Source organism: Macaca fascicularis, chromosome 9 (genome assembly GCF_037993035.2).
Source record: "Macaca fascicularis isolate 582-1 chromosome 9, T2T-MFA8v1.1".
Lineage (NCBI taxonomy): Eukaryota > Metazoa > Chordata > Mammalia > Primates > Cercopithecidae > Macaca > Macaca fascicularis.
Genome location: NC_088383.1, coordinates 91,465,318 through 91,493,257, shown reverse-complemented (window position 1 = coordinate 91,493,257; position 27,940 = coordinate 91,465,318). Strand labels below are relative to the sequence as shown.

At 34.1% G+C, this 27,940-nt stretch overlaps 1 protein-coding gene across 1 annotated transcript in view; it reads right to left on the bottom strand.

Moving 5' to 3' along the window:
- PCDH15 (protocadherin related 15) overlaps positions 1 to 27,940 on the bottom strand; it is a 1,788,406-nt gene that overhangs the window by 1,329,736 nt on the left and 430,730 nt on the right. The window contains exon 3 of the mRNA XM_065521086.2: positions 3,148 to 3,223. The gene's annotated coding sequence lies outside the window, so the exon portion shown is untranslated. The remainder of the gene's footprint in view (positions 1 to 3,147; positions 3,224 to 27,940) is intronic.

Here is a 27,940-nt window from a genome sequence, read left to right as displayed (position 1 = left end):
AGCCTCAGATTTATACATCATGAAAACTTACTGATTTTACCAGAGGCTTTCGAACCAAAGAGACTTCATTATGAAGAGGGACTGGGAAAAATAAGGCTAAGACCTACTGGGCTGCATACCCAGGAGATTAGACATTCTTAGTCACAGGATGAGATAGGATGTTAGCTCAAAGTACAGGTCACAAAAACCCTGCTGATACAACAGATTATGGTAATGAAGCTGCCAAAACCTGCCCTAACCAAGATGGTGATGAAAGTGACCTCTGGTCATCCTCAGTACTCATTATTTGCTAATTATAATGCAGTAGCATGCTAAAAGATACTCCCACCAGAGCCATAACAGTTTACGAATGCCATGGCAACATTTGCTATGGTCTAAAACAGCAGAAAGGAACCCTCAATTCCAGGAGTTGCCCACCCCTTTCTTGGAACACTCATGAATAAATCATCTACCCCTTGTTTAGCACATGATCAAGAAATAACTATAAGTATACTCAGTTAAGCAGCCCATGCCACTGCTCTATCTATGGAGTAGCAATTCTTTATTCCTTTATTTTCTTAATAAATTATTTCTTGTACAAGGTTCAAGAACCCTCTCTTGGGGTCTGGAGTGGGACCCCTTTCCGGTAACATAACCCCAGATCAGACGCCTTCCTGTTGTCAATAGTGAGGCAGCATGATGCAGTAGAGTCTACTATGGCTGCGGAGTCGGACCCAAGTTTGAGTCTCAGTCTCTGTTTGGTATTACACAACTTCAGCTTTTACATGAGAAAAAAATCTGACAAATAAAGTTGGAGTACTTGAGTACAGATACTAAAGGAACTTTATCTCGTATTTTGTCAGTCAGTGGTATAACTGGGTTTCCCCTGTTCAACATAAAATTTATTTATTTATTTTTAATATTTTTTGGTCAATGTTTTGTTTCCTTGACCTGTTAAGAGAATTGAGAACATCATTAATAATACCTATCAATGTAAAATGTTGTTTTGAATAATTTATCTGTTAAATATATTTATGTAATATAATTTTAGTAAGAATTTGAAACAGATACATAAGATATACAAAGTGCTATAAGAAAAATATTTAAGTAATACAATTGAAGTAAATAAAAGTAACACCTTAGAAAGGTTAAGTAATTGAAATACATATTGAGGAGATTTCTGCAAAATTACCAAAGTTTTTCATAATTTTCATAATTTGTACTCTTGTTGATTTATTACATAACAACAGTATTTTAGTTGTCAAAGGAGAGAAACAGATTTTCTTTGTACTAATGTCAGGACAAAAATAGAAATCCACAAAATCTCAAAAAGGAAAAACTAAAGATGTCTTATGTTTTTCATGACTACCATTTTACACCTGTGATGAAATTGAATTAAAATGGCCTCATCATTATTGGTCATCATTTGTACACACTCTTACCATGCAAGTGGACTGAAAAGGTGCACATGTAGAATACTTACTCTTCAAGGACTCTATTATACAGAAGGATAGAGAATTGAAAACTGTCACATATAAGAGTGTTTGTATTGGAAATTTTGATACTGGTCTATAATTATCTATTTATCTATCTGTCATCTATCTATTTGTGCATATGAAAACATATGAACCGATATGGTATTAATTATTAAATAATAAGCTATTTGTGCTACATTTTTATTTGAATGGCCTGAAAGAATGTTTATCATAAACTCACCTGAACTCTAAATAGCAAGAATCTTGGGGACATGAAAATTGTCTCTTTTCAAGTATTCTTTTCAGGATTTTGTATACTCATCAAACAATGAAATCATAATTTTAAAACAATTTCATGTGATTTTTTGCATGAAAAAATTATGTCTGAGATATATTGTTACATAGGAATTTAAATATGCATATATGAAGAATAAAATTATGGTTGAAAAATATAAAGCCTAAGGCTCAACCTCGTATCCTTTTAAATGTACTGACAGAAATGTTTTAAGTACACAGAGAAGGACCTATAGCACTTTTAAAACTTGAGCATATTATTCAAAATATAATTTATTATTACTAAAAGACAAAGTTATTTCAAATCTTTAGTTAAAAAAGACTCCACAAATCCCCCCACAAAACAGCATTTTATACATTAAAAAGTATAAAATGGTAAAAGTATTTTTATTTTTAGTATTTTAACATATTCAGTAGCAAATACTGTTAAATGCCTACTTTGCCACAGCTTTATGATAAATGCTATTCATATACTCGTGGACAAAAGAGATTTTTTGCATTTTTTTCTGGAGCCAGGAGCAAGAGATAAATTAAGCAAGTATGATAAGTAGTCATGTGTTTATATACACACAACATATATGTATATCATAAATTGCAGATTAGTTATATATTTCTTCTTTAATAATATTTGATTTCCTTAAACATGTTCCAGTTCTGAGTTTTCTGTTTATAAATTTTATTCATTATTACCTTGATTTGGTAGACATTATTCTATTTCTGTACCTTTTTCCATAAATTTCTATTTCAGATTTAAATGGATTTAAAATATTATAATACCACTCAAATACAATTCTCCTCACTTTCATTGAAACTATTGTTACCCAAATTTTATTTTAATTTCTATTTTGTTACTCTGATGTTATAAAAGCTATTTCTTCTGCAATTGAAGCACAAGCCCCACTTCAGAAACACATAAAAGAAAATTGATTTTCATCCTGAAAATGTCAAACTTCTGCCTATAATAATCAGCTATGGTTTTCTGAAACAACAAAGTTCAAAAAGAGTCATCGACCTGATGGCCCTTTGACACACAATGATGGATGCAATGTGTCTACTACTTTACTGCCAGAATGTTCTCCAAGAGAATGAAACAATCAATGAAGAATAATAAATCTAAACTGGATAGAAGGTTTGCTTGTTTTAAACGTATTAAAAGAGAAACAACGGGTATTTCACTTCTCTAGGGAAAGACTTTTATTTACTGTTTGATTAACTCTTTTCTCTCCTTCTGGCTTATGTGAATCCAACATAACATATATCTGCTTAAAGACATTTAGCAATGCCTGGAAATTTGACTCCATACACAGTTGTTGAACTTACTGTGAAATATAGATGTAATATACTGTTATTCTTCAAAGGAGAAAGAAAAAATTATAATGGAGGATACCACTTTACTCACCCTAGTGTTGTGTCCTTTTGTCAACCTCTAGGTCTGTCAACTTCAACTGTTTCTAGGGAGTGACGTTTCCATTTTCCTATAGAATAGAGTTATTGATCAATACCACATCAAAATCAAAGTCATTACTCTAGTGCAAAACATAGGAACAATTCATTTTCTTACAGATTATTATATTAAGATTGCTTATGCTTAAAATAAATTCTTGCAAATTCTCAAAAGTGACTAAAAGATTGCAAGAATCTTAAATATAAATTTGAAAGTAGAAAACTTAAGTCTAATTTAAAACGTAACTCTCAAAATGCACATCTATGCCTCAGGTTATATTGTTTACTCAGGAAGTGAAAAATCACTTTCACCTTCATTTTTTTTTATGAGCAGAATCTGCCATTTCACCAGAGTCCTGACAATGAAGCACTGCATAAATTCTCCTTAAATGACACTTTAAATATATGATGTTTTATGATATGGTGCACATATTCAAGACAAATAAGGACAATTATATAGATTGAAAGTTACTTTTGATTCCTTAGCATTTTTATTTTTATTATTATTTTTTGAGACAGGGTCTTGCCCTGTTGCCCAGATTGGAGTACAGTGGCACAATCATAGCTCACTGTAGTCTCAACCACCCAGGCTCAAGCTCTCCTCCCACCTCGGCCTCTCAAGTAGCTGGGACTACAGGTATGTGCCACCATACTCAGGTAATTTTTATATTTTTTTGTAGAGGTGGAGTTTTGCCATGTTTCCCAGGCTTGTCTCAAACTTCTGGACTCAAATGATTCTCCCACATTGGCCTCCAAAGGTGCTGGACTTACAGGTGTGAGTCACCACACCCAGCAATATAGCACTTTTGGATTTCAAAGTTTTATACTACACCATTATTATTTTATACCAATAATTTTATTATTGTCATAGGGTCACAGTTTTTGTATTTATGCTTTGTCAAAGTAGAAATAAATTAATTTTATGATGATGCAATATAAAGTTGAAATTATAAAAGTTGTTAGAGATTTTAACTACTGGTATCATTTCTACTGTGTTTTGATTTCAAAGTTAGAGAAGATGTCTTAATTATTCACGTCTCTCATGTACATGTCAAGAAATAGGTACAGAAATAGATGGAAATAGCTGTATTTTATTTCAAACACATACACATGTAGAATATATAATTGACAGATGCATTTAATTTATGGTAAACAAAACTATTATTTATTGCAACCAAAGTTTGGTTGTGATCTACTGAATAAGTGGAAATAATTAGACAAAATTGTTATTTTACAGTGGTACTAAAGTGATCTACATTAAATAACATCCTGAAAAAGAAGACACATATTTATAAAAATCTAGAGCACATATATTAAAATGTTAAAATACTTTCTTTTCATGGATATATAAAGATCTCTACATAAAATAAAAATTAAGAAATGCATACAAAGTCACTTTTTATACCAGTTTGGGGATTAGTATATATCTATCTTAAAGGAGAAAATGAATAGTACTATATTCAAAATATAAAAACAATAAGCAGCGTATTCACCAATTTTTCACAATAAAATTTAAGCTTAATAGCAATATGTAAAACATATCAGCAAAACCTTTCCAGACAAATTATGGATGAGATGTGATGGGATCTTCTAAATATTTGCCACCACCACCCCATCCCTGACTCAAAGCCCAATGTGGCCTTGGTAGCATGTGAGACAATTTTATATAACTCCAAGGTTCCATAGAACAAATTTTGAAAACTCTTTATATAAATCATTTCCAACATGCTTTAATAACAAAAGCTACAAAAATGGATATTGCAAGGACTAAGTAAAATTTTCTCAATTGGTTTAATCAACAATAACAACAATAGGAGGAAAGTTTTTGCAGTGGCCTCCTGACTGGACATTAGCTCTGAGTGTAGCATCAAACACCAGAAACGGTCAGATTTTCCCCTAGGGGTTCTGTACATTGGTGAATAGTGCTGAACCTCCAATTAGTCTCATTCTAAGGCATTTTGCACTGTGCTTTGTGTCAATTTAGTAATACAGTGGGTGGCTTATGATTTCTGAGTCATGATTACACATTTCATAAAATATAGCAGAAATTGGAGAAGATTTACAAATTAACACTTAGAACATGTAACACCTTCAGGTGAGGGGATAAAAGATGAATGAAAAATTATCTTTTATGATTTCAGTACATGTAATTATAATTATATAAAAATTAATTTCATATGATTGCACACACATTTTATCAATATAGTTCCAAAGATCAAATTATTACTTAAATGCTTACTTTTAAAACATTTCTGTTACCCTGGATTTGGGGAGTTAAAAATTAGATCTTAGAGAGTGTAGGATTTCAATTAAATAAATAATTCATGTTTTTAAAGATTGGAAAATAGGATAAAAGCCATATCTTAGAGTACCAACTCTGTGATATTTCACTTATTGTGAATCTTAATTTTTAAAAACATATTTTTCTAGACTGATATTTCAACAGTACCCTTCTAGAGTTCTACATAATACCAAAAATAAATATATTTTAACTGCTCTCGACTGCTTCAATATTAGCTAGAATAAATACGAAAAGAGATTCTACTAATTTAAAGCATACAATTCCCCACATATTGCTTTGGAAATGCATTGTATAATGAACCTAAACTAGTATTAAAATGTAGCCATTGCACAGTGTATATATATTTGAAAACGTCGTGTTGTACACAGTAAATACGTACAATTTTATCTGTCGATTAAAAAATCAATTGCTAAAAAAAAAAATCAATTGCTAAGAAATATATTGTTTGCTTTAAAAAATGTGTTATTCATGATTAATCTCTATGTTGTAGTAATACAGTATTTAACCAACAAGATTCATTATTTAACTACATTTCAACCCTTTAAAGCTGTCACTAAATGTGCAACAGTAGAAAAGTTTATGCTGTGATCTAACTGAACACTATTCCACCTGCAACAAAACCTGAATAATCAATTAAAATTTATTAAGGTAAAAGACTGCAAGTTTTATAAAAGGCAGTTTCAGTCTTCATAACCACTATCCACAAAAGGGCAATACTTTGAATTGTGAAGCAATAATTAAACACTAGAGAACTACAAATTGATACAAATATGAAATTATGTCATATATTGCTATGTAAGTACAAGGGTGGTTATAGGCATTTATATTACTGACTGCCAATTATCAGAGGTAATTATTTAATAAACAAAAAACAAATATGCACCTAGGTGTGAAGTGGAAATAGCAAAAAGTATAATTAATTGAATTTTGATAATGCTTAAGGATTCCAAAATTAATGTGATTTAAATAATAAGAAGATTTACCTTTCTACATAAATAATGTTATTAACCGTTAGTAGACATAAAATTCTATGAGTCAAATTCCATAGACTGTTACTTAAATTTACTGATAGAAGAAGGAAGGAAGGAAGGAAGGAAGGAAGGAAGGAAGGAAGGAAGGAAGGAAGGAAGGAAGGAAGGAAAGAAGGGAGGGAGGGTGGGAGGGAGGTAGGTTAAATAGGCAGTGAGGGAAGGAGTAGAATAGAACCTGATGCTTTATAATGTGGCAGGATATTTTTTTAATTTGAATCTACATGAATGCTGAATTTTTTTTGTTGTTGATGTGGGTTTTGTTTTGTTTGTTTTGCTTTTTGGTAGTGTCTCACTCTGTGACCCAGACTGAAGTACAGTGGCATGATTATGGCTCACTACAGGCTTGACCTCCTGGGTTCAATCAATCCTCCTGTCTCAGCCTCTCAGGTAGCTGAGACTACAGATGTATGCCACCATATTGGCTATTTAAAAAAAAAAAAAAAAATTGCAGAGACAAGTCTTGCTATGTTGACCAGTCCTGTTTCAAACTCCTTGGCTCAAGTGATCTTCTTGGCTAAGCCTCCCAAAGTGCTATGATTACAGGTATGAGTCACCGTGCCAGCCTTAAAGGTGTCTTAAAGCTGGAGAGATGCTAATACTGCCACCACCCCCTTTTCTGAATGAAGGACGAGAGAAAAATGTGCTAAGAAATTTTTTAAAATGTGATTCCTAGTAGCAGGTATCTGTACAGGGCACACTGGTAGAAAGCATAATTGATAGCCAGGCACGGTGGCTCACACCTGTAATCCCAGGACTTTGGGAGGCTGAGGCAGGTGGATCACGATGTCAGGAGTTCGAGATTAGCCTGACCAACATGGTAAAACCTCGTCTCTACTAAAAATACAAAAATTAGCTGGGCGTGATGGCACATGCCTGTAATCTCAGCTACACAGGAGGCTGAGGCAGGAGAATCGCTTGAACCCGGGAGGCAGAGGTTGCAGTGAGCCACGATCATGCCATTGCACTCCAGCCTGGGTGACACAGGGAGACTCCATCTCAGAAAAAAAAAAAAAAATGCATGATTGATTTTTTTCTCTTAGTGTATTTTCTTGTTTGGATTCTAGGATACCTCACTTCCTGATTTATCTCCTACATTTCTGGTTCCTTTTTTGCTGGTCCTTTCTCATTTCTCCATCTCTCAATAATAGAATGCCCTAGGGCACTGACTTTAACTTTCTTCTCATTTCTACATATAATAATTTTCTAGCTGTTTTTTATTCAACCTATGTAATTAAACATTATCTAAATCTCAAAAACACCAAAATTAGCCTGTCAGTCTACTACCTTCCAGCTTTTTCCTTCACATCTAGTTTAAGGTAGTAGTCAATTCAAAATTAATATGGGCAACGCCAAGCTACTGATTCTTATAGCTCTTCTACTCTTCATAAATAGCAATTCTATTCTTTCACCAGTTTAGGCCTAAATGATGCATTTATACACATGAAGCCTCAAAGTTAAAATTCACGATTTCTTGAATCTTTTTCATCCAACATTTCTATGTTCATGATATATTCCCAAAGTCCTAATGACTCATAAATGTGTTATTATTCTTTTCATCCCTCTAGTAACTTCATTTAGCTTAATAAAATTCCCACTTATTTTAGGCCATGATAATGTAAAGCAGTGGAGGGGGAATTAAGATTTTTTAAAAAATGACATAAAAGAAAAATGAAAAGAGAGTTTAAGATAATAAGGAGGGGGGCCACCTTACTTTGCTATTTGGCATTTGACCAAGTTCTTTGCCTAATTACACTTTAATTTTCATATTATAAACTAGGCATTTTGGTATGATTTCTAATATGTCTTGCAGATCTGTGATTCAAGACTACACAATTTTAGGTCAGAAGTTGATAGTGACTTCAAGAATTAATATTAGTCATTTGGTAGTAGATTGTTACATGAATAAGGATTTGATTAATGATCTAGAAAGAAATGCTATGTTCAAGATGTTGAATGTCTATGTAGTATGCCAAACAATGTTGACATCAGCAATATATTTAACCACAAAAGAAAAAAAATCAATGCCAAGAAGCTTTTATTAAAAATAAATACCTTCTTCAAACCAATAAATAATTTCAGAAATATGTTGGATATTTCATTTCAAAACTTCTAGAAACAATAACATAAACTCTTCCTAGTTGCCGTGGAATGGATTTTATGACCACTTACCTTTATGTAAATCTAGAGATTTTTCAAAAGATTAAAATATTGTGCTTGTTTTTCTCAATGACATAAATAATATAACATATAAATTGTCCATTAAAAGAATAAATTTATATTTCATAAAAATGTCAGTATTAATAGGGAAACTTGACTGACAAAAATGAATACCTAAACATGAAAAGAAACTCTTATTCACTATAATTATTTATTGATGTTATTTCTTAAACCTAAATACTCATCTAATCAAAATATTGCCGCTTTTTTTTTTTTTTCAAGATAAAAGCACAAAAGTGTACAAATGAAGGCGTGGACTTTGATTTTTGAAATATTTTTTTCCAAGTAAAAGATAGGGCATAAAATCTTAGAAACAGCTGCTAAACAGTGTTTTGTCATAAGTAAAGTGATTAATATATGACTTTTGAGAAAGCTTACTATTTTGCATAACAAGATGTGCAATGAATGGCCACTTCAGAGCATTTGGATGTTATAAATCATTATAATACCATTTTGAAATCTAAAAGGCCTTCTAATACTCAGCATGCTACAATAACTCCATGAAATTATTTTCAGCATACTTCAAGAGTATGCATTTTGTCATTACATTTTCCTGCTGAGAGAGTTCACACAGAACACACGATTCTTTAAATCATGTTTTATAGAATATTTATGGTATCATTAGGATGTAACAAAAAAACTGAAAAGTGCCCAAAGGAGAGATGGGGCCTATGTATGTTAAAACAAGGACAAAATTTGAATACATGTATCTATTACATATGTATTTCTTTTAGATTGTCTGCTTGAGAAAGCTGTTATTAGAAAAAGGGCATCATTTTTGAGAGTTGCAAGCACCTTTAGAAGTTCTAAAAGCCTTTTAAATGCAAAGGTCTACAAAAAAGATTTGTTTTATGCAAATTTAAGCAAGTCAGCTGAATCATATTGCAAAGATGAATGGCTGCTTATTTTGATTCAGATTTCAGATCATTCTTTCACATACAAATAGCCATATAACTGTATTTGACATGTATCAATTCTGCAAAAAATGGATTTTGCTTTGTAATTGGCAATTAAAAAAAACAAAAACACTTCAGAATTCCTTGCTACTTTTTTTTAACCTCCAGGTAACATACTGAATCTTTACATTTAAATTGGCAAAGGCACAATAAGGACTTAGAGAACTATTTTAAGTCATAGGGAGAGGAAATGACAAAATTGGAATCCTTTGCTTCTATATTAGAAAGATTGTGTGTGTGTGTGTGTGTGTGTGTGTGTGTGTGTGTGTATAGAAGGATGGGGGTTAGGAAGACTGTGCTTATAAACATCTTCTTTAAGATATGTAATAATTTATATGCCCATTCATTTTGCAACCTTCCCCGATTTCACTAATCTCATAGCAAATCATAGTTAATTTCATAGGTAAAAATTAATATGACATTGTTTCATTTGTATGTTTTACATACATGTGGTTGAAAGTTTTAATGCATTTGCTCTTCTTAAAATTATCAACTTTCTCAATTTATCCATTTTTAAAAGCTATTTTATAACTTTTTAGCATATAAAAAGTTATTAGGTATTTATTGAGCCAATATTCATGTTGTTTACATTTTTGCTGGATTCCTTTTCTTAATTTGTAGTATGATTTTATTCTGCAGTATTTGATATAAATGTGAAATGTTTATGTACTAAAAATATATCATTTTTCCTTTGCATTTTTTCTTCCTTTAAACTGAAACTTTACTCCTTAGTACAGATTTTTTGATGTTTCATTCATCTATCTATTTTCATATTAGAAAATTTATACCAATACATTTAATGTATATGAAATTGATTTTGATGTAAGGTAAGTGTTTATGGGTTCAAATATGAATTACTACATTTCAAAGCTTTATTATTTCACACTTTTTGCTACATTTTGCTGATCCATCATGGAAACAAACACATTCAATTTTACAGACAAAAGTAGATCTTTGCTATAAAAGTAGAATTATATTCTCAAATCCTTGATAATAGAATACTGTTGTGTAACTATTCTTCATTACTATGACATGAAATCAATTTTAAATTGATACATGCTTACTTTCATTCTTTGGAAGGCATCTTTTAGTTTGGGATTTAGATGTGAAAAGTATTACCAGTTGAATTGAATACTGATGCTACCAACAGGAGACAGGCAAATTCCTAGGCAGACAGGACTCAGGGTCCCCACTGAAACCTGACCTTGAAGCCAAGGACAATTAAAGCCTGAAAACCGAGCTGCCAATTCTGAAGAGTCCACGACCAGAGTGAGAACTTCTATCTTCATCTTACCCACTCTCTCTAGATTTGTTTATAATTCAGCTTGGCCAAATTATAAACTGCAGGACAGAGAAGCTTGGCCTCCAGAGGAAAGTATTTTCATACTGTCCTGCAGCTGGACCTTTTCTGTAAACGTGATGGCAAAGGGTCCAAGGTCCCATATGTGCAGGCTTTCTTTGCCTTGCCAGATATTCCAGACCTTTGCCAACACCGTAGAATTGATCCAGCCTTCCTAGTGGTCATCTCAGGAGAGGCTGCAAAGGGCAATCCCAAGGGACAAGGGAAGCAAACTCCAGAGGAGCCTCCAGCAGGGGAGCCCAGTCTCTCTGGTCCTGCTCCTCCCGATCCATCCTGTCCTCCCTATCCATGTTATTTCTCAACTTGTCCCATCCTAGAAATCCTCATTTAAATGGGTCCCAGCCTCACTCATGCCCCTATGAGAGATGCCTTGTGAATATGGCCCTTTTTAGATTTAGGTCCCCTTTTCTCTACAAGATTTAAGACAAATTAAGGGGGATCCTGGTAAGTTTTCAGACTACCCTGACAGATGATAGCAGCTTTCCAGACTTTAACCTAAACATTTGAAATCTCCTGAAAGGATGTTATGCTACTTTTGACTACCACTGAGAAGCAGGCCGACTTGCAAGCAGCAGAGAAGTTTGGGGATGAGCTTTGTTTTCCATATAGTGCCAAGAAAGGGGAAGAGCCTCATCCAATTGGAAAAACAGCAGTATCATTGGAGGAGCCTAAATGGAACCCCAATGATGACATAGGAGAATGAAGAAGGAAGCACTTTCAGATGTGCATAGTGGAGGGCTTATGAAGGACTAACACTAAGCCTCTCAACGACTCCAAACTATCCATGATAGACTAGGGATCAGATGAAAATTCCACAGCCTTCCTGGAAAGGCTGAGTCCTTGGTGAAGTATGCAACTCTATCTCCTGATTCAGTCAAAGTACAACTAATCCTAACGGATAAGTTTATTATTCAGGCAGCCCCAGATATTAGGAGAAAGCTACAGAAACAGGCTATGGGACCAGATAGTACTTTAGAGGTGAGTGAATCACAAGGTCAGGAGTTTGAGACGAGCCTGACTAACATGCTGAAACTCCATCTCTACTAAAAATACAAAAATTTCCCAGGCATGGTGGTGTGTGCCTGTAATCCCAGATACTTGAGGAGCTGATGCAAGAGAATCGCTTTAACCTGGGAGGCAGAGGTTGCAGTGAGGCAAGATTGTACCACTGTACTCCAGCCTGGGCAACAGAGTGAGACTCCGTCTCAAAAAAAAAAAAAAAAAAAAGAAAAGAAAAAAAAGAAAACCTCCTGAAAATGGCCACCTCAGTCTTTTATAATAAGGTTCAGGAGGACACTCAAGAAACAGAGAGGAGACAGAAAAAGGCAGAGGCTCTAGTGGCTACGTTGTAGGTTTGCAAACCCCAGAATCCCTGAGATGTATCTCTTAACTGCTGTAAGTGTGGCAGCCAGGACATTATAAGAAGGACTGTCCAGGAAACATGGGGAAGTCACCTCAACCCTCTCCAGTCTGCAGTGGGGACCACTGGAGGGTGGACTGTCCTGGGAGATGCAGGTTACTGAGTACAGATACAGTCTCCTAAATAGTCCAGCAGGACTGATGGATCCCAGGGCTCCTCTCCCCAGCTCCAACGACTCAGACCACCATTACCATCCAGGAGCCCAGGGTGATTCTAGAGGTTGAAGGGAGGAAGATAACTTCCTCCTGGATATGGGAGTGGCCATTTCAGTTCTCCTCTCCAATCCAGGCTTCTTCTCCCTCAGTACAACCATGAGGGGTGTCTCAGGACGATACTTTTCCCAACTCCTTAGTTGTAGTTGGGAAAACTTCTTGTTTACTCTTGCCTTTTAAATCATACCTGAAAACTTAACTCCTCAGCTAGGCACGGATATTTTACCTCCTATAGGAACCACCATCCTTATGGTTCCAGGGTATACTCTTTGTCTTCCCCTGGTAGAGACTGACATTAATTCAAAAGTTTGGGCAACTCAAGGAAAATTGGCTGGACCACAACTGCCATACCTGTTCAGATCCATTGTAAGAATCCAACTTCTCTTCCTAACCAGAGACAAGATCCCAAAAACCAGAAGCTAGGAAAAAGCTAGAATCCATCATTGATAACTTGATGTTCCAGGGTCTCTTCAAACCCTGCAAAAACCCTTGTAATGCCCTGATATTGAGGGTACAGAAACTCAATAAGAAATGGAGACTGTTCTAGGATCTCCACCTCATTAATGATATTGTGGTTCTAATTCATCTTGTGGTTCCCAATCCCTATGTCCTGCTAACTCAAGTACCTGAGGGTACTAAATTGTTCATAGTCCTGGACCTAAAAGATGCTTTCTTCTGCATACCGCTACACCCTGACTTCCAATATTTCTTTACATTCGAGGATCCCTACATCCAGACTACCCAGCTAACTTGGATGGTATTACCACAGAGACTCTGAAACAGGCCCTACCTGTTTGGGCAGGTGTTTTCAAGGGATCTCTCTTTATCCACAATTGAAAGTTTTATAATATGTAGATGACATTCTCTTTTGTGCCCCAACTGAGGAAATCTCTCAGGAGGGGTATGAGGCTCTTCTTAATTTTCTAGCTAACAGAAGATAAAAGATCTCAAAATTTAAGGTTCAGCTCTATCAGACTTCAGTGAAGTACTTAGGTCTAGTCTTCTCAGAGGGAACCAGGGCATTAGGCAAATAAAAGATTAAGCTCATCTCCTCCTTTTCCCTCCCCGAAACCTTCAAGCAACTGGGAGGATTTATGGGCATTAGAGTATTCTCCAGATTATGGATACCTGAGTATGATGAGATAGCTCATCCCTTTATCACCTAATAAAGGAAGCTCAGGCAGCTAATTTGGAAACCAGAGGTTAAAAGGTCTTTGACCAATTGAAACAAGCCTTGCTTGAGGCACCAGCCCTTAGTCTTCCTATTGGTAAGCCACTCAATCTTTATGGATCAGAAAGGAAGAGAATGGCCCTGGGAGTTCTAACCCAGGTCCAAGATCCAGCCCAGCAGTCTGTATGCTACCTAAGCAAGGAGCTTGATTTGGTGGCTAAAGGATGGCCGGCCTGCCTCTGGGCAGTTGCAGTGATAACTTTGCCGGTGCCAGAGGCTACTAAGTTACTGATGGAGAATAACTTAACTGTTTATACCCTATGTAATGTGGCAGGACTGCTGTCTTCCATGGGGAGTCTACACCTAATGTATAACCATCTGCTACTGGAGGTATCTACAGTCCAGTTAAGAATGTGTCACTGTCAAAACTCAGACACCTTGCTCCCAGAAAATGCTGGGGAACCTGAACATGACTGCAAACAGATAGTACTGCAGATTTATGCAGCCAGAGAGAACCTCAAAGAAACTACCTTAGAAAACCCAGATTGGGCTCCTTTTACTGCTGGATTTTGTTTTGTTTTTGAGATGGAGCCTCTCTCTGTCACCCAGGCTGGAGTGCAGTGGCTTGGTCTCTGCTTACTGCAAGCTCCACCTCCTGGGTTCACGCCATTCTCCTGCCTCAGCCTCCCCAGTAGCTGGGACTACAGGCACCCGCCACCATGCCTGGCTAATTTTTTTTTTTTTTTAATTTTTTGTAGAGACGGGATTTCACCGTATTAGCCAGGATGGTCTCAATCTCCTGACTTCGTGATCCGCCCACCTCGGCCTCCCGAAGTACTGGGATTACAGGCGTGAGCCACTGTGCCCAGCCATTACAGATGGATTTTTTTTTAATATAGAACAAGAGATCCATAAAGCAGGATATGCAGTAGTCACCCTGAATGACACTATTGAAAGCACGCCTCTTTCTTTGAGCACAAGTGTTCAACTAGTTCAGCTGATGGTCCTCATTAGAGTGCTTGAATTAAGCAAAGGGAAAGTAGTTTACAATTATACTGATTCTAAGCATATTTTCTTAGTCCTCCATGTCCATGCCAATATCTGGAAAGAGAGAGACTTCCTTATAGCTAATTGGTCTCCCATTAAACACCATCAGGAAATTAACAGACTATTATTCTGAGTTTTTCTTCCATTGACAGTGGCAGTGATACACTGTAAAGGCCACCAAAAGTGGATGGATGAAATAGCCAAGGGAAATACATCGGCAGAGCAAGCAGCTAAATTGGCAGGGAGAATTCCCCAGATATCTGATCCACTTGAGGCCTCAAATCTGGGAGGGCTGCATAAGAGAAATAAAACCTCAATATTCTTCTGAGGAAATAGAATGGGCCACCCCTTGGGAATACACCTTTCAACCCTCAGGATGACTACAATTAGAGGATGGCAAATTTCATACAGCAGCTTTCAGTCAATGGAAAGTTCTTCAAATCCTTCACCAAGCCTTCCACCTAGGAAAGGATTAAACCTATCAATTAGACCAATGGTTGTTCTCAGGCCTGGGTTGGGAGGGACCTTGCAGTGTACTTTCTACTTCAGCAGTGAAGATCACTGGAATAGATTCTTGGATTTATTATACTAAAGGCCTGGAGACTGATGGAATTATCTCTGTTGACTCAGAAAAGCACTCAAAGCACCAATATAAAGAAATTGGAAACCTCAAGTTAAAGATTGTAAGTGTCAATAATTCACCTTTCATAGATATGCTTTATAGTACTGCCTATGATTGCTGTTCTCACCTTCATTCTGTTCCTCACCATTAGGCGTCTTTGCCAAGGACACCTTAATCCTGAATGCCTATGGGATTATCTACACCCCTAAACAGCAATCTCTCTTCAAAAATTTAACTGTCCTCCCCCATATAAGATTTAATTTCTTTCACAAGGGTGAAACTGCTCTGGCCACAACATTGTTTTCAGAACGATTAGTCTATTTTACTTCTTATTTCTGTTATCTCTGGCACAAGATTTTTCCCTTTTAGCTCCTCTTTGTATAATACTCATATATGGTCCATGTATACATAACCTCCTTGTAAAATCTGTTTCTTTTTGGCTGAAGGCCATCAAACTGCAAATCATCATGAAAATGGAGCCTCAGATGATGGCTCCCTTTTTATCGGGGAACCTTAGATAGGCCTCTGAGAGATGTCTGACTGACTGCTGTTTTCCCAAAACAATTCCCCCTGTCATCAGGAAGCAGTTAAAGCAGTCACTGTCCCTACACTAATGCAAGTTAGATGCACCTCTTCAGAGGGGGGATTGATAGTGAAAGGATACAGACAAATTCCTAGGCAGACAGGGTCCCTGCCTAGGACAGGTCCCAGCCTTCAAGCCAGGACAGTTTGAAGCCTGAAAACTGAGATGTCAGTTCTGGAGAGAGTCCATGACTGGAGTGAGAATTTCTGTCCTCAGTTTACCCACTCTCCCTCAATTTGTTCCTTCTGGATGATATCTTTTAACCAATCAAATGGTGCTTTTTCCAAGCCTGCTCATGGACAAATCAGCACACACTCCCCCATTGTAAGCTCATAAAAACCCTGGACTCAGCCACAAAGATAGCTTACCCATTACAGGTCCCCTCAGATGCTGAGAGCTTTCTTTCTGTCACTCAATACAATTCTACTCTGCCTTACTCACTCTCTGGTTTCCAATGTACCCTATTCCTCTTGGTTGTGGGACAAGAACCTAGAATTTGCTGAATTGCAGGGGTGAAAGAGCTGTATTGTTTCTGCTTGCTGATCTGCGGGTGGCAGCAGTAAAAGAGCTGTAACATTCCCTCCCACTTGCTGAACAATGAGAGAGACGAGTCCACTGGGTGACACTCCCTCCTGCTTGCTGAACTATGGGAGTGAAAAAGCTGCAACAGTAGCAGTAAAAATCCCTCAGAAATTCAAAACTGTGCATAGATGTACCTGAGATACAAAGAATAATAAACACATTTCTATTCTAAGGGAGTTTTTAAATCTAGGAGATAAGTTGGCTCTTGTTCACATATACCTACAATTCAAGCAGAATGGGAAAACTCACCAGAACATTCTGGAAAGCTGAGAAGATTCAGGGAAGGAAGTGCTCAGGAAGAAGTCACAAAATGGCTTTAAAGAACTCTGAGAAGTTGGAGAGGGATTTGGCAGATGATTAAACCCACAAGAGAAGTATAAAGTAAAGAGAGAGAAAATCAGAATCATCAAGTACCAAAAGCCAGGAAAATCTGATAATCTGTGAATAATGTAGGCTGGCTCCAGTTGTACAATTGTAGAAAGTTTGGGGAACAGGTCACAAAATTATTTCTTACAATACCTAAAGACCCTGGATTCTATGCCTTTGAGATGTAAAGTTTTAATTTTATTCCTTCTAATAAGAGACCGTTTCACCAGCATGTGCTTTAGATAAGTTAAGGTAGAAGCAAATTCATTATAAAAGGGGAAATAGTTAAGAAGCTATTGTATTAATTCACTCATCTATTCACTTGTCCATCTATTCAACAGTGATTTATAAAGTGCCTGCTATGAATCAGGCATTGTTCTGAGTTACACACCACAGAAAGGCACGGAGTGCAATAACTCAGGTAAGATTAAGGTCATAAATAAGATGAAATTATGTCTTTCATATGACAAAACACAGAAACTATAAAATAATAGATTGTAAATGTGTTTGCATATTTATAAATTTGCCTTCATGGCAAAAATATCATGAAATTAAATCAAATGTCATTTTGGGGAAAACAAAACTCACATTTCAGTTGCAGATGCCCCTGTCCAACACTTCCAGGTACCTTTCTACAAGTGTTTGCTTTGTGTTAACACTTATATGGCACTCTTTCTGTTCTACGTTTATTTTATTTGTATTATATGTATTTGTATTATTATTGTACAGAGGAAGCAGTGGATTTTGAAAAAGTTACTTATCTAATGTCAAAATCTATTCAGGTTTAGAAATAGAATTTGAACTTACTTCTCAGTATCACATATTTTGCATTATACCATTTGTCCTTATGATTGTCCCATTTTAGAAATATTGTCAAGTATTTTAAGGAATAATAATATCACCATGATTAAGAGTATGTCCTGATATAAAAAACATAGTAGCTATTTCCACATTTTGACACATATTGTAAAGTATCATTGATGAAATAAAAAATCTGAGATAAGTTCCAGAACTAATCCTCAAATATGTACATGATGTGGCTTTTAAGAAAAGTGTTCTATACACCCAATAAATTAACCCAAAACAAGCTGGTTTTCGTGATGCACATCTGTAATCTTAGCTATACAGGAGGATTGCTTGAGCCCAGGAGTTCAAGACTAGCATGGGAAACATTTTCAGACCCTGTCTCAACATAAAATTAAATAACCAAAAACAAGAAAAAAAATTAAACTCTAAAACTAAAACTGCTTACATTGTTGTTTTCAGAGGAAAGGAAGGGGTAACAACATTAAAACCTATTTTTTTCTAATTGAAAAAAATGATTTATGCTATCAATGAATGCCTCCAGCAGAATGTAATTTGGTTAAGACATTATTGGTAATATTGTATGTGGGATGACCACATGTTTTGTTTGTCCTGAACAGTACTAGTTTATCCCTATATTCCTTGCATCACTTCTGTTAGCCTTCGTCTCAGATTTTTCCATTAAAAATTATTATTAAGAATTACATCTCAAAAGGTTAGGGTTATTTTGGTAATCCTCACTTTGTACTTCTAGCTGTGAAAATATAAATGGATTGAGAACAGCATTCATGCTTTAACACATGGTCAAGTAAGCTATCAGGTTTACCTGTCTTTTTCTGATGCTTTCCAGCAGCCGTATAACTCTTGGTAATATTTTACAGATAGTGTATGTGACCCTTCAGAGTAAAAGGTAGTGGTGGGAGAAGTATTCAGAGCTGGTAACTAAGGCCTCAACTTGGCCCTCCAGCTAGTTGTGGGTTTATGCATCTTCAGCTAGTGAAATGCTTAAAATGCACAAAGCACGGGAGGTAGCAGGTGAGGCTGGTGGAACAATGAGACAATTGTAGTTTTGGTGCATGTGAAATAACTACAGGAAATATGGGCTCAGCAGTACTGCCATAGAGAATATAGAGAGTGGTGTGAGGACTCACTACAAAGGACTTGTCATTTATTGTTTGGTGAAAATCTATACTGTTCAATTATTTACTATTTTAGTGCTTATTTATTTTTAAGCCATAAACTCCGTTTGCAAAAATAAACAATCTCACTCTCTCAAAAAGCATTTATAATAAAAATTAACAAATAAATTTCCATTTCTCAAGAAAGTTGATGAATAATATGTTACTTGTACACAATGTCTGTTGACATTTACAATACTTATCACTAGCCACATGGAAAGTGGAAGAAAAAGATAAAATTGTTCAAGAAGCAATACCATCAATTTTATAAATAGGTAGCTACATTAAGAGAGTGCCCTAAAATAAATATTTAACACACACAGCTGTAGAGGGTATATTTTCACAGCATTTGAGAAGCATGATATTTTATTTAAATCAAATGACTTTTCTCAAAATTATACTTGCTCTTTTTTTATTTTAAGATTTATTGCACATACACACAAAGTTAAGCCATGGATATCAGTTCCATTAATACACAAGAATTTCAAAATTGTCAAATATTCCCACTTTCATCAAATAATGCCAAACAGAAAATGAGATAAACTAATTTTAGTAATGGATTAATTATTTCATGCAATTCAGAAATCAAAGTAAACATTTTCAGTTGGATGTGAAAAATTTAACATTATTATGAATTCAAATAGAAAGTCAGTTAAGTAATCCATTATTTAAGGTTAAATAATTTGCTTTTGTGGCGATAATGTTAAAAACATTTTTTGAAGCACAGGGTCATAGTGAAAACAGTGTTTAGCCACATTAAGAAACCAATAAACTGAAATTGTATTTGGAATTTAATATAAACTGTTTTATAAACCTAAAATATATTTGTATATTGAGAGATATAGGACACTAAAGATTTGAGACAAAACAAATGTGTAGGTGATATACACTTTGCCTATTTGTAGCTCATCATTTATCAGATGTTAGAAATATTTGAGGCTTTAATGACCTAGTTTGCAAATCAACTTGCATGTCTCAAAACGTTATTGAAACTTTCTATAAACTAGGCCTCTTAAATTTGCTTAAATTTTGTATTAAAAATCAGCTCAGAATCTTTATTAAAAGACTTTGATGAGTGCAACATCAAATAAGTAATCTTTTGAAGCTTCTAGTAAGTTTTGGTTATCAAGAATAAAGATTGCTAGGAGGAAGAGAAATATCAGTGTAGCTCTACAAAAATATGAGTGAGCAAGTTAAAAATAAAAGTCAATGAGTAAGATTTTATTTTCAAATTCTATAAGTTTTCTTTAGAATATCATGTGGAAAGAATCATTTGACAGGGCTTCTATTTTTATTTGGATACAGTGTTTTGTTTTCTGTGCATGAACAGAAAAACTTGACAGGTTTTCTCAGTTTTGCAGCCTCGAAGGCTGACAAAACATTCAAAACAATCACAAATGAAGGTAATACACATTGAATTTTGTTATATGAAAATATTTGTCATAAAGAGGCCTTCTGCATGGAGAAAAAGAACAGTACCTGTAAAATTGTTTGGATTGAAATATTTATACATTTGAATATTTACATATTTCAATACAAAAATAGAAATAGTTATGCATTTCAATATGAAAAAACTAATACTGAGTTTATCTTCTACATATTAGTATTTGTTTGGGACTTGGAAATTATCAAAAGGATTTCCTCCATCAGAAACAAATGATCTACAGAGCAAAGTCATCAAGGATGCCAACCATTTCATTTTTTACTAATCATAAAACAAATGTTAGAAGACTGAAACCTGTTTCAGTAAATCAATTAAAATGTATAAGACTATATTGAAAAAATACATTATTTGAATAAATGAAATACAAATGATTTTAGTCATACAGATAAATAAATAAAGAATGTATTAAACTATATGAAAATGCACTGGCTAATTATTAATTATTCTGCTCTGCTATGTTTTTTATTTTTAGGTGAGCAATATTTTTTAAAAACCTGTTTTCACTTAATGTATGGGACATTGTTCTTTATATTTTTTTAAAAAACAATTGAACTGTTTAAAACAATCTAAAAGAAGATTTCAAGATCTACCACTATAATAAAATCAAATATAATTAATCAATACATATATAGCCTATAATTTAAATAGTTTGTCTACTGTCCTTCACTCATAGAAGTATACTGGTTTGGATAAACTATTAGGCGTTTGTTTTAACTTTAAATTAATCAATCAGTTGGCAGAACAGACAACTAATATAAGACAACCAAAACTGTAGTTTGCTTTCACAGCTGCCAGTAAACATTTTCCTAAACATTTTTATTTAGAAAAAGCTTAAATTTATAGAAAAATCTATAAATGTTAGATTTTGCCATGCACAACCATATACATTTACATAGAATTACCAGTCTTTAACAATTTACCACATACTCTCCTCTCTGTATGTGTGTGTGTGTGTATATATATACATATATATGTATATATATGTATATGTACATTTTTTCCTGAACAATTTTCAAATAAGTTGCTGATATTGCAGCACTTCAACAAATTAGAATCATCAGATATTGTTTTATGCCTCAGTACTTAGTTGGTAAAATTTAAATTCACCAAGCTTATATTTTGCAAGAGTTATGAAGGTCATTCTCTGTATCAGTGTAATGTGGGAATAAAATAAAAATAAAAAATAATTCTCAACATTGAATGAATAACATAATCATTTTAAGCATTACAACAATTAATGAATGAATGCACTTATTTTTTCTATATTTAATCAATATTTATTGAGAACCTATTATACCTATTCCTCTTTTATAACAACTATTGAACAAGATAGTCAATGTTCATATACACAGAGTACTTTCAGTCTAATGGGGTGTGAAAAACAGGAGTTAAGTTCATAAACATGTAATATCTCATTAAGAGCTTTAAAAATATACCAGAGCAAGTTAATAGACAACTGAAATATTGACTCTGAAGTTATTTCAGGTAGCATACATGAGACCAAGCTCTCTTAGGAGTTGTACTCGAATGTAAACTTTAAAAAGGTGAAAGTATGTGTCTTGTGAATATGTGGTGATAGAATGTTAGGATCAGAGGGACGATCAAGTGTGAAAGCCATGTTGAAAAGAGGAGAGGGTCAATACAACTTTAGGGCTGATAATACAGGGACACCACCTATAAGATGACATGAGAGTCGCTGTCAGGTACAGACCAGATCACAAGGGTTTTGACCATGGCCCACTCTTAGATTTAGGATTCAGCGAAGTACAGCTCTGAGGCCAAAGCTGGCTCATGAGCTGGTTTAAGTGACCTAGAAGCCAATATTTTATTTATTTATTTATTTATTTATTTTTTTAGATTTTTAAATGTTCATTAATGAACATCAACAACAAAGAAAAATAACATGTAACAGAGAGAGGTTGTATGTGAGCCACGAAGTTTAAAATATTTACTTTCTGGTCTTCAGAAGAGAAAAAAATATGGTAATTCCACATGGAAAGTCATCAGAATTTGACAGCTGGGGAGTCACATAATATGTATTATATTTTATAATGACTACTTTAATATTAGCATTGAAAATATTCTGCAGGCAGTCAAGAGCAGAAGCAGAATGATCCGTTAGGATGCTACGGCAATGGCCCAGCCAATAGGTGGGAATGGCTAGGTTTAGGGTGCTAGTTTTGGAGGAGCTGAAAATGTACAGGACTTGGGCTATAACTAGAAGGTAAAATCAACAGAATTTGCTAATTTGCTGAATGAAAACAAGCAAACAGTTTAAAACATGTTCAATTGCTCACTGTGTGGTATTTTTCTAGGAAGTGACAACCCAGAGTGTCCACGTTTTATATCGTGTTTATGTTACAGATAATTTTTTATTTATTCTAGAATTAAACTCCTTTTACCAATTCTATATAATTTTCTTATGCTTTGTTTTTTTAAGACAATAATCTGCGATGGCAAATGAATGCAAACAAAAGTAATAGTTATAAGAGTTATGTATTTCTTAATTATCATTATTTTATATATTTCTATTTTGATCATCAGTTATTTCTCTGGCATTAAATTTCAAAATAATAACTTAAGAGAGGCAAATGTATTTTGTTAAAGACAGAAAATAATGCAATCATATTCACTTTAAATATGTTTTGTCATTTAACAGACCCTTACTGCTTCTCTACTGGAGTAAAGAAACTATTTTTGTTAATGTGCTTAAGTAGCCTATAAGCATTTTTCCATTTTGCACAGCTAATTGAAAACAATCATTTTACCAGTTATATTAGTTTCCATAAGACAATTTCCAAACTTTTATAGTATCCTTTAAAAAAAAATAAATAATGTTAAGTTATGGTCCTTTAAAATCTCACTTTCTTAAAAATCTCAATAGCCTTTGCTATTTTCTCTTATTTTTAGATATGTGTATATATATACATACACGTAAACTAATTTCTTAGTATTTCAATGTTAATATTTCCCCAGAATTGTTGTACCACATTACATTCAACCATTTGCTTCCTGATGAACTTTTAAGTTGGCCCAAATTTCTAAAATTTTAGAAACAGTTACATGGAACTTACCAGGGGTATTTCATCAAAATCAACAATTAAAAAATATTTAAAGAGAGAAAAATAATTATTCATATGAGATGATCTTTTCATATTATTACTAAGTGTAGGTTACCTTTGCAGTAGTAAATTGATCATCAAAAAATTACCTTTAAAAATAATTGTATTGTTCTTGGGCCGGGCGCGGTGGCTCAAGCCTGTAATCCCAGCACTTTGGGAGGCCGAGACAGGCGGATCACGAGGTCAGGAGATCGAGACCATCCTGGCTAACACGGTGAAACCCCGTCTCTACTAAAAAATACAAAAAACTAGCCGGGCGAGGTGGCGGGCGCCTGTAGTCCCAGCTACTGGGGAGGCTGAGGCAGGAGAATGGCGTGAACCCGGGAGGTGGAGCTTGCAGTGAGCTGAGATCCGGCCACTGCACTCCAGCCTGGGCAACAGAGCGAGACTCCGTCTCAAAAAAAAAAAAAAATAAAAAATAAAATAAAATAATTGTATTGTTCTTATATTCTCTCCTACTGTGTTTCATAGTTACACAAAGAGCATGGATGAGCAACAAGGGCACTCCAATTCTGTTCACCTCAAAAAGGATTACATATTTTGACTGAATTAGCTAGTTGTAAAAAACAATTTTACTATTGCCTTCCAAATTTAGCATTTATTTGCCTAGATCGTGCAAATCTAAAAAAAATGACAATAGGAATTTTCATCTGCTTTTGCTCCCTTGGAATTTCAAGTCAACCATTTAATTACCTAAATATTTCAGATCATGTAAAGATTTTTTTAAATGTATGTTCAACAATCTGTCTGCCCAGTGAGAATCCTTCTCTATGTCTTTTATCATTTGCTATTTAAATACTGCAAATCAAACCATTTCTTGCTATAAAGAGATAATTAAATAACCGGAGGTTTTTATGACTAAAGTTAGACCAGCTGATACAAAATGTTACAGATTCTACAGAACTCTAGGGATTGTATTTACACTCTCCAGAACTTGATTTTGTTTTGAGGTGAACAGAACTTCTATAGCTTTATGTTCAAGAGCTGTGTTTTACATAAACTATATTCAAATATCAACCTTACAACTTATTCCTATTAGCTCTCTTTATATCTCAGAGCATCAGTTTCTTTTTTCTTTTCTTTTTTTTTTTTTTTTTTGCAATAAATGATTTTAACACTTCTGAGAAATTTTTACTGAAATAATGATTGTAGACTAATAATAAATGTTGACAAACATTTGGGTAAATGGAGTTCTTATACATTAATGAATGGAGCTGTCACTTGGTTCAAATACTTTGAAAAATTTTGACAGTATTCACTAGAGCTAAGCAGTGGCCTATCCCATGACCCAGTAATTATTAACACAATATGCATGATATGGGCACACAAGAAATGGAGTGCATATGTCCATCCAAAGAATATTCATAGCAGCTTTATTCCTGATACATAAAATAGAAAATTATCCAAGTATTCTTCAGTAAGAATGTAAGAAACAAATTATGGTCTCTCTAAACTTTCATGAAATCAAAGAGGTACAGATACACAAAGTATAAATGAATCTTATAGTCTCTATGTCGAGCAAAAGAATCAAGATACGTGGTAATATACACTTTGTGATTTTATTTGTATGAAATTCAAGAACGGACAAAACTAATTTATGGCAATGACAGAATAGTGTTACATACTGGAGTGTCATATTGGCTCTGAAGTTATTAAAAGAAAAAAACTTCTGCTTGTCATAGAAACTACAATATATTGATCCCAGTAGTGTTTATTGGAGTGTACACATGCACAATAATTTATCTAGGGATATATATGAGAAAATGCAGCAAATTGTCAAGGAAAAGCAAGCATTTTACTATATGTAAGTTATGATTAAATAAGATGTTATATAAAGCAGTTTGAATGGTATCTGACAAATAATGTGCAAACATGTTCAGGAGAACATAGCTATAAGTCAAAATAAGTGTTATCTAAAACCCTTACATACCAATTCCCAATTACAATTACATTAACGTGAACATAAACTAGCCAGAGAAATACTAAGTTTAATGATAATTTAATAATTGACTGAGTATTCTCTAAATTATACATAAATAGATGTTTAGAATACCAACTGCAGACCAATAAAATATTACACAATTTAATTTAGATGGTAGAAAATATCTGCATATTTAGATGATGTTCAGAAAATTTTACAGAAAAATAATTTACCATCTATCTGTGAAACTGATAAGATGCTTAATGAAACTCTCATTTAGTGCATAAAACATAAGATTTGATATGGTAGATATAATAGGCATTACTCCTTATAAAAGAGTTGAATCAAACCAAATTCATTATTTTTTTGACACTAACAGAAATGAATGTCACATGCAGTCTGTTGTATTTAATATATTATTTGATAAACTCGTTTTGACAGATGTCTTATACAATATTCCTTCTCTCTTTTTTTTTAAAAGTTAAAGTAACATTGTTTTGCATTTTCAGCCAGATTTTATTAGCAATTAGCTGGTGAATATAACAAAAATATGGATTTTTTTCTTGGTTGGACCCTATCTTGTAATAAACATCATAGAAATTAGAGACTCTGATTTTTCAGTCCCTACTGAACATTATCTTTATTATAGCTTAAGATAATTTTTTTGTGTATGTGACTTATCCTAAAAGCCCTCGGCATGACCAGGATCACTTTTTATCTACTTTGCTATCAGCAGTTTTCCAGGTACAGCATAGTTACCTATATTACTCACATGTCACTTATATTCAGGAGCTAATCTGCTACAATTACCAAGAAATGTAAGATCCTAAGTATCTTAACACATTTTTTTGTTTTTATCTTTTCTAGCATAATTTTGTTATTTTATGTGACATTTACACTTGTCTCAGGAATGCAAGATTAGGAAAGTAAGTGATATGACTAAAGGTGCACCTGATTTACTATCAGATCTAGATTCAAATCTAGAGTTATGACTTACTCATGTAAACTTATTTAATCTCTTTTAACATGGGAATGATAACTACATTACAAGATGCTTGCAACAATAAAGATGAAATCAAGTGACTAATTATTGTTCCATAATCAGTTGATAAGTGGCACCTAATTTTATGAAGGTACATTTCTTACACTGAATTGAAACCCTAGCAAACCCAAGAAGTGACCCACTTATCTAGTTGATGAGCAACTATTGTTTTCAGTAGCCCAAACATTTGTGATTTTCACCTTTCGGCATAACTTTCTCAAACAATTTTCATGAGATTCGTACTGCACTTTTTTTCTTTCTTGTTCTCAGCCTCTAAAGCATGACACTGTGTTTGAACAAGACAGCAAGTCACTGCAAATCCTGTATGTCTGAACTACTAAAAAAAAGTTAAAAAAAAATAGACTTTAAGTCATGCTTTTCATACAAGAAAATGTTTATCTATTCAATGGTCATGTGAAAGATAATAATATCACACTAAAACAAAGGGACTTTTTTTCTTAATTTTCATAGCCTATGGATATTCACTGAAACATCTGAGAAAGCAATGACAAGGCAATGTGGAACAGGCACTCCGGTTCATTAGCTAGTTCATCCCACTCTGAATATCTAAGTTTAAGCGCCAATTTCTTCAGAGACAGGATGAGATTTGAGATTTCTTCTCATCAGGATAAGATTTCCTCTGTCTCTTCCAAAACCAAAACCACTGGGGGGTTATATACAGTGCCAATCCCCAGATGGCTTATGTTATGATACTATTTATAAAAGAAAGGTTGATGTTTGGCAGGAAAAAAATAAAATGGTCCTACAGTGACCTAGAAGACAAAATACACACTATACTCCCATATAAAAAAGTTATTTCTCTCTCTGAATAGGTATTACATGCGGAGGAAATAGACTCAGAATGTTTCACAGCAGCGTGAGTTATTTTCTGGGTCACTTCTTTTTTTAATACTTTTCCTGCCTTTGAAAAGTTTTCTTTGCAATGTTTTGGATATTGAAATCTGGGAGTTTCAAAGACTAATCCCAAGGAATCACATTATAGTAAATAATTAATCTTGATATTGGCAATTTCCTGACCTGCATATTAAGGTATTGCTTATTTCACTAAACATCTTTCTTTATTAAAGGAAAAGGAAATAAATTCTGAGTTTCACAGATGAAAGAATCTCTCTGTATATATATATATATAGATACATGCACAAAGACACAGACATATGTATATGCATACATACACATACATACATATATATGAATACCTGCACACACTTATATGTATAATGTATTTTATGAGTTTCTATGTATATACATAATCTGTATATTGTAATGTGAATTAAAATACAGAGAAAAAATAAGATACAAAATATACCTAGATTTCCTTTTCTATCCTTTCAAAATGGCTTTTTTTTTT